The sequence below is a fragment of the Equus asinus genome, chromosome 8, assembly GCF_041296235.1.
Source record: "Equus asinus isolate D_3611 breed Donkey chromosome 8, EquAss-T2T_v2, whole genome shotgun sequence".
Taxonomy (NCBI): domain Eukaryota; kingdom Metazoa; phylum Chordata; class Mammalia; order Perissodactyla; family Equidae; genus Equus; species Equus asinus.
This window is the reverse complement of record NC_091797.1, coordinates 57,210,326-57,225,121: the sequence shown is the minus strand read 5'-3', so window position 1 is coordinate 57,225,121 and position 14,796 is coordinate 57,210,326. Positions and strand designations below refer to the sequence as shown.

The window sequence follows — 14,796 nt, the reverse complement described above, 5'->3', positions numbered from 1 at the left end:
GACTGGCCGTGGGCACAGCACCTCAGCACTCTTCCTGAAACGGCACCTTCCAGCGGCCCAAGAGTCCACACTTTTCCACTCCTTTGGATAAGGGAATGAAGATTTGCTTGAATAAAGGATTATGATCATATTTTTCTGAACTTTGTCACCCAGACATTAAATGATCATTTAGTATTTAGAAGAGATGGCTTATATTTTCAATATTCTGTCTCTTTACAAACATCTCTTAGCCTTCCAACTGAAAATGCCCACCATCCCTCCCAAAATCATTTTTTTTCAGTAATCAGAATGTTATTTGTGATTCACATGATATTTCAAAGCATGCATGGTCAATCTGTCGTTGATGGTACCTGGATACACTCCCTTTTTGAAATTCAATATAAAGATTGAAAATCAGATTCTTATTTTTCCAATTATCTTTCCAGTTGAGTTGAAGAACTCTAGAAGTTAAAACCAGATTTGTCTCTTTCTTAATATTTGATAAAAATGTCCTGAGTCTTTGTGAAACTGGCATACAGGCTTGTTTTGCGATGCTTTCTTCCCAGGTACTGGCTTGCCTTTGAGCAAAATGGTGCAGCTGTTCTTTCTGCGCAGGAACATTTTTGTATTATTTTCTCACCACTAGTCTGCTCAATTCAAACCTAAATCAAGCCTCAAAGTGTTTATGTGGTATCTACTGAGAACGCTGGCTGCTTACTGCATTTCAATAAGAATGTCGGTGAAAGAAAATGTTAAAATAACTAATCTCTGTGCATTATGAGATTTCGGGTTCCAGTGTATAGCCAACTCCTGGTTATCCAGAGGAGAAGAGCAGAGGGGTGAATACAGAAAATGTGTGTCTGTGGGCAGGGTGATTCTGCCAAACGGTTTATAACCATAACCTTTATTATGGGGTTTAGATTATCTGATAATAGGAGCACCCTTGAAACAGGTGCTAAAATGTAGGAATCTTTTTGGTGTATGGAAGTTTGGGATTAGTGATATTTCTTATGGCAGAATTCATCTGTGTTTCAGTGACAGGTGATTTTGGCACATGCCCCTCATCATGAGCAGCCTTCCGCCTGAGGGGTTCTCTTTGTGCCTGCCTGCCTCTCTCTCACTCAGTTTCTCGCTCGCTCTCAGATTCACTGATGGGTGGACCGTCACCCTGGGGAGGAGGAGCCACGTGGCCTCTGACCTCAGGCAGCTTTGGGGGTGACCATGCTTGGTGGAGTGTATAAGGCTTTGCACAGGCCATCATGCCTGTTGCTCTGCCTGAATCAATTGCTTCTCTTTAAATGACTAGAATGTTAGGAATTGAACAAGTGCTTTTCCATATATAAGGTTCACCCAGTTCTGTGTCTACAAATCAACACAACTATCCAAAGAAGATATTTTTGTCTGCTCTCTCAAGTAATCAATATCATTTATGTGTAGAAAAAAGATGGAAGTATGATTTACAGATAATTCAAGGTTATTTAAAAACACATTAAGTTTGTGGATATCTAACTAATAAGTATATACTTTCCTGGCAAGTTTGAGTAGTTTTATTGAATAAGCTTCCTTTTTCTAGCATGCCCTATATGGGATTTCAGCACTTTTTATTGTGTAATGAGGGAACATTTCTTCTGTGAAATTTTGCTTCCTTTTTAGATGTAATTGTTAGAATGAGAAAGAGAGTTGGAATTTGATGAGCTGGTTTGTAATGTTAAAATGAGGATGAAGAATCAGGTATTACCTGGGAGAGTGCCTGTAACTGGGCTGTTGCTGGGTGTCCTGGGCTCTCTGGTGTAGCGTCTAGGTCAAGTACACGTTCAGTGTCTCTGTCGCTGTTGCTCCTGAGAAAATCGAAGCCCCCTCTCTGATCAGCTCAGCCTGGGCCTCTTGCCTCTAAGCTGTCCTTATGCTGGCACCATTATTTGCCCTGAACACAGGCCGTCTAGCCCACCAGCCCAGGGGGAGCATCTGCCTTAGGAAACTGCTATGGGGCTTCGAATCTTGTTTCTCCCATTTACTCCTTGTGTGATAGGTAAGCCTTCACATCCTCATCTGCAAAGGAGAAAGGTCATGCCTGCACACATGGGTATTGAAAGACTCGGTACCATAATTCATAAAAGGAGCCAGCAGAAGGACTGAGTATCATTGGATCTAATCTGTTTCCCTCCTCCCTCCCCTCAAAAATCAGAAAATGCTTTCTTCTCCTTTCAGGGTAAGCTGCTTATCCTGGCAGCCAGGCTATCCTCTCCAGCCAGCCTCTCGGCAGGTGCCCTCACCTGCACCCCCTGGTGGGCGGGACCATGTACTTCATCTGAACAGACTGGTCCTTCCTTTTTTCAAGTCTTAGCTCAGCCTTTTCCTCAGTCACCTCTGCTCTTGCTCTTGGTCTCTACCAATTGAAATGCTCTGTTGATGAAGCCCAGACATGGTGGGAGATGCAGTATCTGGGAGCCAGTCTGGATGCTAGTGTGTTCATTGCTGCTGGGCTGGCCATTGTTTCTAGGCCTGTCCAATAGACCCTCTGTGTGTGTATGCATATGTACAAATACACATATATATTTTGAGACAAAAATCAGGACTATAGAGTTTTTACTTAACCTCTTGATCTTGTATCTGTATCTCCTTTCCCTCACAATGAGAGACCTTATTCTCAAGGACTCTTGGAGTGATAGAATTACTTATTTGCTTTATCCCCCGATATACACACAACAGGTTCGGAATAATAATGCCAACACCACCATCAACATTTTTTTGCATTTTCTTTCGTTCTTAGGATATGTAGCAGTAGGGATGTGTAGCTGAAGTACTGTGTTTTAATGTCATTTGTTCCTATCTGATTATGCTACGACTCAGTACATAGTGAATTCATTTGTCACGTTTAATTTTTGATTTTTAGGAATGATTTTATTTGAAATTTTTATTTTGTAATTATGTAAAATATGCATACGGTTCTGAAGTGTAATCTAGAAAACAGGGTATTGTCAAAGATGTCCAGCTTCTATTCTGTCCTCCCCTTTCAATAAATAATCATTTAAAAATATTAGATGTATTCTTCCATTTTTGTCTTTACTGTGTGTATACAGTCAGCCACCGCACAACGGCGTTTCCGTCAATGACGGACCGCGTATACAGCAGTGGTCCCATAAGATGAGTACCATCCAGCCTAGGTGTGTAGTAGGCTAGACCATCTAGGTTTGTGTGAGCGCACTCTGATGTCACACAACGACGAAATCGCCTAATAATGCGTTTCTCAGAACATGTCCCCATCATTAAGCAGCACGTGACTATATGTGTGTATATATGTATAAAAACGTTATATAATTTACAGGTAAAATATGGGTGTATGTATGTGTGCACTGACGTATGCTTTATATTTCTGAAGGAAAGGAAACCAGCCTAGTTACACTTCACACATTAACGTGCGGACTGCACCTCTTTTCTCTCTCGCTTTGGGGAAGGAAGTTGTCTGGAAGGATGGCGCATGAGTCGGGGCTTCTAAAATTGCCTTATGAGAGGGATTGAAGTTTTTATTTCTTGTTGTTGTTCTTTGTCCTTCGTAACTGTTACCCAGTGTGCTCTTTCTTCATGTTAGGTTAGCTTCTCTTTCCATAACTGCGCTTACCCATAATGATGCGTCAGCAGGCTTGGGAGAGAACCTCTGTGGCTTTCTGAAAAATCGTTCTTTTATATTAACTTGCCCAGATGAGTTATAGGAGGAACTGTTCTCTCTGGTTTCAGAATGTGTCCAAACGCTATGGCGGGGACTTTCCAAATGAGTAAGGCATGCCGTGGTGTGCGGTTAGTCCCTACAGCGCTAGGAGACGGCCACAGCTGTCGCTACCTTGGCAAACATGCCTTTGGGTTAAAAGCAGTATTTGGAAACTGTAACTTCTAATTGTACGCAGCTTTGGATGAATAAAGAAATATCTTCTGGGGGTATAAAACCATGCTATATCCGTTCACATTAGGAAGATATTTATTCCTTTCCTTAGATTATGTTTTGCCCAACGAGGACACACGTATAAATAATGAAGTGTATCTTACCAGAAGCGCCCAGAATAGGCAAATACATATTTAAAGGGCTACCTAGGGATAGCTTTGCATAGCGTGATATAATATTTGGGGATTTTTATTAATACATTTTAGCTTTCTTAAAGATCTTTTTTTAAAAAAATTAATGTTCTAAATATACTGCCCATAGTACATGAAACAGTTATAATTTTGTGTGACTCTTACGTGTTTAAAGTTATTTGGTCAGTTTAAAAATGTTGTACTCGTGAAGAAGGGAGTCAGAGCTAATATATATTGAAAGTCTCTGTGTCTGGTATGTTACATCAGTTATCTCTTTTAGGAATCAAAACCATCTTGTGAGGCAGATGGTACTGTGTAATTTTTTTGTTTTTTGGGGTTTTTTTTTTTTTTGGTAAAAAAGCTGAGGTGTGAAGAGTCACCTGCCTGGTATTAGGCAGCTAGGAAGGGGCAGAACCAGAAATCGAGCCTCAGTTTCTGTGAAAACAAAACCATGCTATTCCCAGTGCATGGTGTTGCCTCAACTTACCTTCTTTCTCAACCTAGAATGAAACCCAAAGATCTCATTTCACCAGATTAAGGCTAGGGAACTACTTGTTAGCGAGAAATTTTAGTTGATGGAACAGTTGTTCCTATGATTTAAAAATGCATGCCAAGATGGTTAGAAAATGTTACCTTTTGAGAACTTGTAACAGATGCTCAGACCATAATTTCTTGGAGTGAGTGGTGGGGATTCTCATCACCACAGTTTTTGAAATAATTTGATTTTCATTATTGGAAAAGCTGTATAGTTCCTGTAAATGGGCTGTGTGCCCATTAGACTTCATAGCACTACTTTTTCCCTACATAGAAGACTTTCTGTCCAGCTGCTTTAATTCACAGACCCATTTGGGGAAAGTCTGAAAGGCTATGTGTCCAGAGTACATGGTGTTTCAGAATGCAGGTTTGCAGGAAATAAGATATAAAATTCTTCTTATTTTTTCCTAATTTGCTAGTTCTTTGTTGGGATGCTCTGTGGCATGTCCGGCCACATTTTACTTGGTGCTCTTTAAAAATTGAGATGTCTTGATGTCAGTTGATGGGTTGTTTAAAAGAAGAGTGGGGTTTTCTTCTGGTCACATAAGAAGAAAAAGTTTACTAAGGGTAAAAATAAGAGAAACAGCATAAAAATGTGTTATAAGCTCTGGAAAAAAAGTTACCAAAGGAAAACATTTTTAATTATAAATTAACCCAAATGTTTGGCTATAACAGAAATAATAAATAGATACCTGCCAGTCGTAGGGGCAAAAGACCGGTGGAAATAGTCTAAGGCCCTGGGGAGATGGAGTGGAGAGTTCTCAGACTCTATAGCCCTAGGTAAGGGCAGAATTGACTCCATGTCTTGACTGAAACCAAAGTGTGTGTGTACGTGTGTGTGTGTGGTGGTCGGGGGTTGTTGGGGGTTGTGTACTGCTTCAGCCAAGATATGTTTGGAGAGAAAAGAAACACTGATTTGCCTTTCCCAACTTTATCAAACCCAAAGCAAAACAAGTGAGGATATAAGAACACAAGAGATAAATACAGAAAGCCCTTTGTATGGGGGCTTCCAGTTCTTTTCCACAATAAATACTATTATGATGAATGTCTTGATGCATAGCGCTTGTTCCAAATTTAAGGTAATTTGTTTTCAGTAAAGAATCTCCCCAGTAGGTTAACAGAAAGAGAATGTACATTTTCATCATTCTCCATATAGAAATAGAGTGACAACTTATTAGTATCAGAAAAAATGCATTACCTTCCCTTTCTGCGTTTCAAGTAGAGTCTGCTGGACTTGAAGCCTAATAGCTTTCAAGCTCTCATGGTTAGGAGCCCTCAGCAACATATACAAAGTGTCTGCTCTGTGTTCAGTTACTTTAATCTGTCAATTGTGATGCCAATCTGAGGCATTTTGGAGTATTATATTTGGTTCACTCATTTGACTGATGACTGTATAAATAATTGGATTGATACCAATGTCGATGCCGTAGAAAATAAGATATGAAAAATAGAATATAATCCATGTTTATTTCCCCCTCCATAGGGAGATTTATAAAAATATTTTATTTGTTAATATATGTGTATGGCAGAAAATTTGAAAGATCCACACTCTTTAAAAAAATTACAGTCACTTATAATTGTACCATCCAGAAATAACTAACAATTTGATATATTTGATATGTGTATATGTATGCTTGTATTTAGATTATATGCATGCCCATTTATACACACATACATATGAGTGTGTAATTATATATGTATAAATTTTGATACACAGTTGGGATCATATTGTATATATTTTGTGGTCCTCCCCTTTAATAGTATCTGTCACTAGTATTTCTGAATGTCATTAAAATTCCTTGTAGAAATCAGTTTCAAAGGACTGTGTGATATTGTACCATATCACTTTGCCGTAATTCGCATTCCCTCGCTGTTGTGTGGTTAGTTTGTTTCCATTTTATCTAATGATTATCCTAGCACCTCTGTCTGCACTTTTCTAATTAACATGTATGATTTGATGGCATAGCATATTATTTGATCAAAAATGTCTTGCTTCTTGTTCACTAAAAAGTCTGAGCATTTGAGAACCTAATTCAGGATTATAATACTAATTTTTGTAATTATCCTGCAGTAATTTTAAGAAAGTTATGTTTGTTAGCTTCTGTTTGGTGTACTTTCACACACACTTTCATGCAGTGTGTATTGAGTGTTTTCATGCTTTTAGTCAAACTACAGTGCAAAACAGGATGGACAAGGTTCCTGTTCTTGTGGCGTTTACTGCCTCATGGGAAAGTGTAATAGTAAATACATAAATCGTTATAGAATTACACCTCTAATAAATGTTAACGAATCAAAAGTTACAGTGTGCTTGAGGGATCTAAACTGGAAAGAAAAGAGAATTCTTCAATTAAAATCCTTCTCATTAATTTTATCATCTTTTATGGCCTCTGTTTAAAATAGAAAACCTCTGTGCTTGATCTGAGGAGCTGCCACAAACCAGAGCAGACAATACGGACACTTTATTTATGTGTTTTCGTCTCACCAATTACCCAGTCTGGAGGAGAAGAAATCATTAATCCTTTTGGCCGAGTATTTGACTTCTGAGCTGGAATTTTTTCTGAGCTAGCAAATTGGTGTAAGTTGAATTCTTTCAGCAAGCATTGTGGTTTTGAAGCATGTAGTTTCATCACCAGGATTAAAAAGCTTTGACCTGCTCACAAAACAAGTTAAGCCCAAAATAAGCAAAATGGTTTAGATAAACATGTGCCCAAGGGTCCTGTTAAGCCAGTGCTGTTTCTATACAGTGAGACGTGGAAGGACGTTGCACATCATTTAGGGGAACTGTACTTTGTAGAACACTCGTGGAAAGGATGAGTTAGTATTTTGTTTTTTATTATACATTTGGTCACTCAGCAATTTAGTTAGCGAAAGTCATGGATTGGGTTAGCAAGGCTCAGGGCACTGGTTCTGGAGATCTGGATTAGAGTTCACCTTGATCTGCTGCAAAAGTTGGAAGAAAAGCTGAGATATAAAGGGATTAGTTAATAAAGAACCAGAGAATGCAGAGCAGAAAATGTTTAAATGCCCCTGGACTTATTTGGAGGTAAAATAGGATAAATAAACTGCTAGTGGGGTAACAGCAACGTGAGAGGATTTGAAGAGGAAGGAAAGGTCTGGAATTTATTTACCATGTTGTGTGGAGCCTTAGACTGAAGGAGTGTGATATTCTTTAATAAGATTAAGAGCCAGTCCTGATGGCCTAGTGATTAAAATTTGGCACACTCTACTTTGGTGGCCCGGGTTCAGTTCCTGGGCGTGGAACAACCCCACTCGTCTGTGAGTACCCCTGCTGTGGCGGTGGCTCACATAGAAGAACTAGAAAGACTTACTACTATACTCAACTCTGTACTGGGGCTTTGGAGGGGAGAAAAGGAGGAAGATTGGCAACAGGTCTTAGCAAAGGACAAATCTTCCCCTGCAAAGAAAATAAAATTTAAAAAAGCCTCTTAAAAAAAGTAATAAGATTAATATAATTAATACCCATGTTTCCTTCACTTAAAGTCATAGCTATTAACATCCTGCCACATTTGCCTTCTCTCTATATATACTATTTTTGGTTTTGTTTGTAGTACATTTGGAGGTATGGTAAAACTATTGATTTTTCTAAGTTGGTTTTATATATCACCACATGACTGAATTCTTATTCATTCTTATTAATTCAGTTAATTTTCTTTGATTTTTTTGACTAAATAATCATATCAGCTGCAAATAAATGGTTTTGTTTTTTCCTTTACAATTTTCTTAACTCTTTAAAAAATTTTTTCTTATTTTATTGACTTGTCCAGATCCTCTAGTAAAGTATTAAATAGTCTCTCGGTAAAATTCTGACTTTCATGGGAACGCTTCCAATAGTCCATGGTTAAATACAGTGATTGTAGTTAGCTTCTCGTGGACATTCTTTATGTAGTTTCAGAAATTATCTTCTAACTAGAACTTTCTGAGTTTTTTGCTGGGAATGAGTATGGAATTTTTATCACTCTGTTGTGGCTTATATGGTGACATTTTTCCTTAATATATCTATATAGTGCATTACAGGAATGGATTTTCTGATGTCAAGCTGCCCTTCATTCCTGAGATAAACCCAATGTGGTGATGATCTTGCAATCACTTAATATATTTTGATGCTACTATATTTGAAATAGATCAAGGAATGTAGATGCTATTGTAATGAAATACAGATTCATTTAATGTATTGCTTTTATGTATATTTTTTATCACTGATATGCTTCCTAAATCAACAAATAGTAAAATTATAACTACTGTCACCAGGAGGACTACATAGTTTTTTGTCAAAAATAGGTCCTCACAGTTGAAGTGGTCGGGAGTCCTATAGTTCACAGCAAACCTCGTGCTCGTCATTGCCTCATTCTGAGAGTTTTGCACATGAGACTGTTGTCTGGAACACAGTCTTGATGTTGGTTGCACATCCTACCATCAGGCTAAAGGGACTTTAAGAGGTGATCTCAATTTTCCGTTCTAAATAGATTTGAATGGTGACTATAAGATTTAATTATTCTTTGGAGGATGGGAAGAGAGTTGGTATTTCTTCAGAATTCCCCTTAGAAATCAATAATCATACAGTAATTGTAAAATGTGAAGAATATTAGATTGAGTTAATAAGTCCCCGAAGCCAGCATGTTGAACTGTCATGTCTCTTTAGCGTGGGAAGAAAGGAATCCAGATAATCAGATTTATTCTGATAGCTGTTGTATCTATTTTTAAAAAGGCCTCAGCGTCTTTGAGAGGTCTGGATGTTTTCCTTTACCCCTTTTCACAGAATCTGTAAGCTGTACGTGTGGATTCTAAAAAGAAGAGCATTGTAAAACCAAAATGCTGCTGTAATGTAAGGGGCTTTGATCTGGGAGCATTTGCCAGTTGTCATATGTATTGCCAATGATTTGGAAAATTTGTGTAAAATTTACAGTTACTGCATTTTTAAAGTGCTTAATAGTAATTCTGAAAATTTTGGTTTTTTTGAAAGTAGCATTCATCCAGTCATGTGTTTAGAGAAATAGGAATAGTGAAAAGAAGGTTAAAGAAAGCAATTGATGATGTAAATTTCATCTTAGGCCTACTCCCAAGTTGGCTGGCTCTTTTGAAGTTGATTCTTAAATAAAATCCTAGAATCGTCATTCTTAATAGCTGAGAGAGGAACCTAGAGAGTGTTTGTTCACAATATTTTGGGGCATTTCTCACGGAGCAAATATAGTGTTAGATGTTAGGGATATAAAAATGAATAAAATATGGCTCTTCCAGTGTAGCCTGGAAGACAGATAACCTGAACAAAGAACTTACTTTGGGATAGTAAGTTCTGGAATGGAGATAGATTTTTCCAGGTTTTGTAGGTGTGGCTCCTGCCTTTGGGCAGGCAGCCCGGGTGCATACACGTCTGTAATGGCGGTGGCTTGGCACAAGTCTCGTGATCTGGGTCACACTGGGTTGACCTGTTAAGCTTTGGAAAAGAAAATGTCACCTAGCACCTTTTTAAAAAGTAGTTTGCTTGCTCTGTGTGGTTAATACCTGTGTAATTTTGAGACATATAAACATTCCTACTTTCTTATCCCACACTTCTTTTTTGCAGGGGAGGGAATTTGCATTAAACATTTAGAAGCAAAAGCAATTAATAATTTGAGCAGTTTTTGATCTGGTTGTGTCATTGTGTTGTCTGAAATGCTATACTCTAACCAGAGACCTCCGCATCAAGGCTTAGATCTTTTTCGCGGCACTAAGTCCTTCATCATCTTGTCTCCTTCTCCAGCCACATCCTTCTCTCTGCCGCCTGGTTTATACGGGAACTTCAGAAAGGCTGAATCCCTCCCCATGGTTCCCCTCGCTTGCTGTGCGCTGTTTCCAGCCTTCAGGCTTTGCCCGGAATCCCCTGACTGCCCTTCTGCTGTGGACCCATACCTCTTCCTGAGCTTCGCCTCGGGAATCTTCTTGGAACTGGGCAGGGCTGGTTGAGCTTGCTTCATGCTATTTCAGTTGGAATTCTTATTATTAGACAGTCACATGTTGGATAAAAATAGACATAATTTGATATTTTGGTATATGCCTTGGATTAAAACATATATTTTTAAATATGGCACTTTTAAATTTATCAGTCGTTGTTAGTCATGGTTGAATAGATGGACATTACTTCTGCTCTCCAATCTCTGTAGCCAAATGAAGTGTAAACTAGCTGTTATGTTTGTTTCTCTAAAATATATTTAGGAAAGGAAGCTGTTCAAACAATTGCAATACAAACTAAGCCTAACAGTTGAAGGATAATCTGTTCAGCTTTTTCCTCTTGTAGGATTATTAGGATAATTGCCTATTTGGTTCAAAAAGTAAAAAAATAACCCTGACTTTTCTAAATAGATAGGAACTTGCAAAAGAAACACTGCATATTGAGTGCTGAGTGTTTCTTGTTAATCGTAATGGATAGCTTCTCTCTCTCTCTCTCTAAGAGAGCCAAATTATGGGATAGTTAATATCTTAAAGGCTTCTTTTCTCAAATACTAAAATGCCCAGATACAGAGGGGACCTGCTGAGATATACTGGCTTGGTAAATGAAACTCAGCAAATCATAATCATCCTTGGATTCTCAGTCACGTTATGTAAGTGGTCATACAGATGGATTTTTAACTCTGATTTTCCTAAGTTGCTTTCCCATCCACTAATCAGCAGAAGGTGTTCTAAAATGCAAAAGAAGAAGAATGCACTACTGTTACTTTAAGAAGGAAATTAAGGAGGGAGGGAAAAGGGGGATGTTGTGACTGCTGACATTTGTGGCCTCTTTTCATTTGCGTAAGAGGTGGACTGGCTTTTCTGTAGCTGCGGTTGCCATGGAGAGGTAGTGGGGGAGGACTCCTAGGACCGCAGCTTGTGAGAGCGAGTCTGTCTTAGAGCTGCTCCAGAATGTGATGTGAAGGGGCAGGGAGCCTCAGGTGTGCCACGGCGGCACAGATAATGGGGGCTGGCTGACCTGTCATGGCTGGTAACGTGACTGTGCAGATACCCCTGGGTGTGACAGACATGTTTGTGGAAGTGCCTGTGGATTCTCTGTGTGAAGTGAAAGGACTGTAACGTTGTATGTATTCCCACCCTTCATATGATTTTGTACACTCGAGATTTGATTAAAAGAGTTTAAACATATTAAACCAAATGTACACCCTTGTTATAATAAGAAACTAACTTCAATTGGCGTGTTTGCATATAGATAAATGACCTAAACAGCAAGTCAAATAAATTATGATGGGAATAATACACTCAGAAAAATCTAATATGGTAGGTTAAACCGTAACCAGAAATGAATGTGTTACTAACCTGGAATCATTAATATACGGATGTTATAGAGCAGTGTAGCTAGACAATACAAGAAAAATGAAACAACGTAAGTTGTAAGAATTTTTCTACATAACAGATAGAAGAAAATCAGTCATTTGTTTTGAGATAAATATGCATATCTTAAGAGATGAATTTTAGGAATTTTGTCATTGCTGTTAATATATTTTATTGGGAATAGTTTCATATCAAATAGAAAATTGTTGATAGTGAGTTTGTCTATGTGTATGTGAGTTTGTGATAGTGAGTATGCTCATTTTGTGGCTTTTTTGTTTTCTTGGCTAAGTGGTAAATTGGATATGATGATTGTATTAGTCTTTTCTTTTCTCGTGGTTATTGTGGACAACGTCTTTGTTTAAAAACAAATATGATTGGGAATTTTAACTTAAACTCTGAGCTACTGTTTAAAATATTTCTAAGTAAAAATATGTTTCTCTTGAGGAAATCATACAATGTGTTAAATTTACTAAATATAAGGAAACTTATTTGACTTCTCAGTTTTCTGATGAAATCTGAAGGAGAGCTGAGTGTTAATAGTGTTTTGTAGTGGTTGAGTCAGAAATGGTTTAGGTGAAGAATACATTGTAAGGCTATTATAGTCATTGTGTAACGCATATTACAACTTATTTTAGGAATGATAACTAGTTGCCTACTGTAACCCATGAAAGAAATGCCAAACCAAGTGGTCTTTTTTTTTTTTTTTTTTTTTTTTTAAGATTTTATTATTTCCTTTTTCTCCCCAACACCCCCCGGTACATAGTTGTATATTCTTCGTTGTGGATTCTTCTAGTTGTGGTATGTGGGACGCTGCCTCAGCGTGGCTTGATGAGCGGTGCCATGTCCGTGCCCAGGATTCAAACCAACGAAACACTGGGCCGCCTGCAGCGGAGCGCGCGAACTTAACCACTCGGCCACGGGGCCAGCCCCAAGTGGTCTTTTTTTTTTTAAATAAAGATAGTGTTATTGTAATATCTAGATATAGTGTCATACATTGTGGTACATAGTACCACTGAAAAGATTTATAAAGTGTACAAATTTTTTACAGAATTTACTTGGAAAGTATTACTTCAAGCTAAGCTGTTTCAGAAATTGTTCAATAAATATTTTTTGGAGAATATATATATATATATAAAACTATTCCTTAAATGATAACCTTGTTTGGCTTACTAAAAACTTCTGTTTCTTTTGTGTTTGGAATATTGTGTATTAAGAATAAATTTCTTTACTTTTTTAATATAGTACTTATAGGTGTAAAAGTTTATGAGTTATTAGGTACAGATATTGATGAAGTTGACATTTTCATTATTTTTCTTAATTTTTGAATTAATTCTAAAGTATACCTATTCAACAAGGAAACCAAAATTAGTTTTCTTGATTACTCATGCAAGTCAAAGGTCTAGAGATGTAAAATATTTGCATATTTGTTAGATGATAAGAGATAAATTTTAATGAGCGTCAAGTACAAGCTAACTACTATTCTAAACATTTACTCTTGTTGCCTTTTATGAATCTCACACAACTTTGTGAGGTGGGTGCTGTTTTTTTACCCATTTTACAGGTGAAGAAACTGAGGTTTAGAAGGTAAAGTAACTTGTCCAATGTCATAGAGATAAGAAGGCATGGACCAGGATTTGAACCCATAGAAGTTTTTAACCACCACACTTTATTGTTTCTTGCATGTAAAAACTATGGTCTGGCATAGTGGGAAAAGCTTTCTAATCAGGTATCCTGGGATGGAATCTCAGCTTTCACGTCTTAGCTGAGTGACCCAGGAGAAGTTACACCTCTTTGTGCCTCAGTTTTTTCTTAGGTACTTAATGATGAATACATGTGAGTACTTTAATTTTAGTGCTAATGTGAAGGCTTCTCCCCCCACCCCCATGGTGGTAGTTATTGCTAGCATGTATTATTATTTATAGTGTTAAAATATAAGATAGTAATCCAAATTATGTTTTATTGCTTTGTGTTAACAATTAGTAGAATAAAAGAGGAGTAAAGGATATACTTAAAGTAATATTGAACCCTTTTTCAGATATCCATTCAAATTTTTACCAGTTTACAGCAGGTTTTCTCAGCCTCAGCGCTAATGATGTTCTGGCCTGGATGGTTCTTTGTTGTGGGGGCCGTCCTGTGTGTCGTAGGATGTTTAGCAGCCTCCCTGGCCTCTGCCCACTACGTGCCAACTGCAGCCCCTCCCCCTCAATTGCAACAACCAAAAATGTCTTCAGACATTGCCAGGTGCCCTTTGGGGGGCAGAATCACCCCTGGCTATAAACCACTACTAGAGATATAAAGACAGTTATCAAGTAAGGAAACATAATGTAATTACAGCGTGTGTTGAGGACATTGATGGCAAAGACCAAGATGCTCTAAGAGAATAATCTGAGGGAGGAGGCTGGCTTTTGTGGCGGATTTGGCTGCACACAGAGTGTGGGTTGGATAGAGGGGGAGGCCAGTAGATGCGGGGATTGGCGCAGAGACCTGGCGGATGTCTGGGTGAGAGGGGAGGACTTGGACAAGGTGGTGGAGGCGGATAGTTGGAGAGGTTTCTGGAGGGAGAATCAGAGGGCTTAGGGTTTGCTGAAGTATTACACTCTTGACAACAAAGAATAAAGAACAATGAAATTTTGAGAAGTGGACACAGGGTAGTCTGCAACACTGACCTGCCACCCATGTGAGTACTCCGTGTGCCGGCTTGGCAGTGTGCAGAATTCATGTGTTTCTCAGTGAAATTTACTGCACGTCCCAGACCTTCATGAATGTTGCAAACCATGGGTCTTAAGTCTGTGACTGCCAAGTGACTGCATGTTTAAAACTTGAGTGATTTGCCTTGCTTTCCAGATTAGATGTGATCTTGAGAGATGATGGGTCTCAATTTTGGCAAGTGGCATG

At 38.3% G+C, this 14,796-nt stretch overlaps 1 protein-coding gene across 6 annotated transcripts in view; it reads left to right on the top strand.

Annotated features, from left to right (window-relative positions):
• The window catches only part of HIVEP1 (HIVEP zinc finger 1), a 137,862-nt gene that overhangs the window by 35,063 nt on the left and 88,003 nt on the right, over positions 1-14,796 (top strand). The window contains exon 1 of one of the 6 annotated variants that reach the window (XM_070515625.1): positions 11,450-11,650. The exons of the other annotated variants lie outside the window; for them this stretch is intronic. The gene's annotated coding sequence lies outside the window, so the exon portion shown is untranslated. Of the gene's footprint in view, positions 1-11,449; positions 11,651-14,796 lie in introns of those variants that run through there. 6 annotated transcript variants of the gene reach the window in all.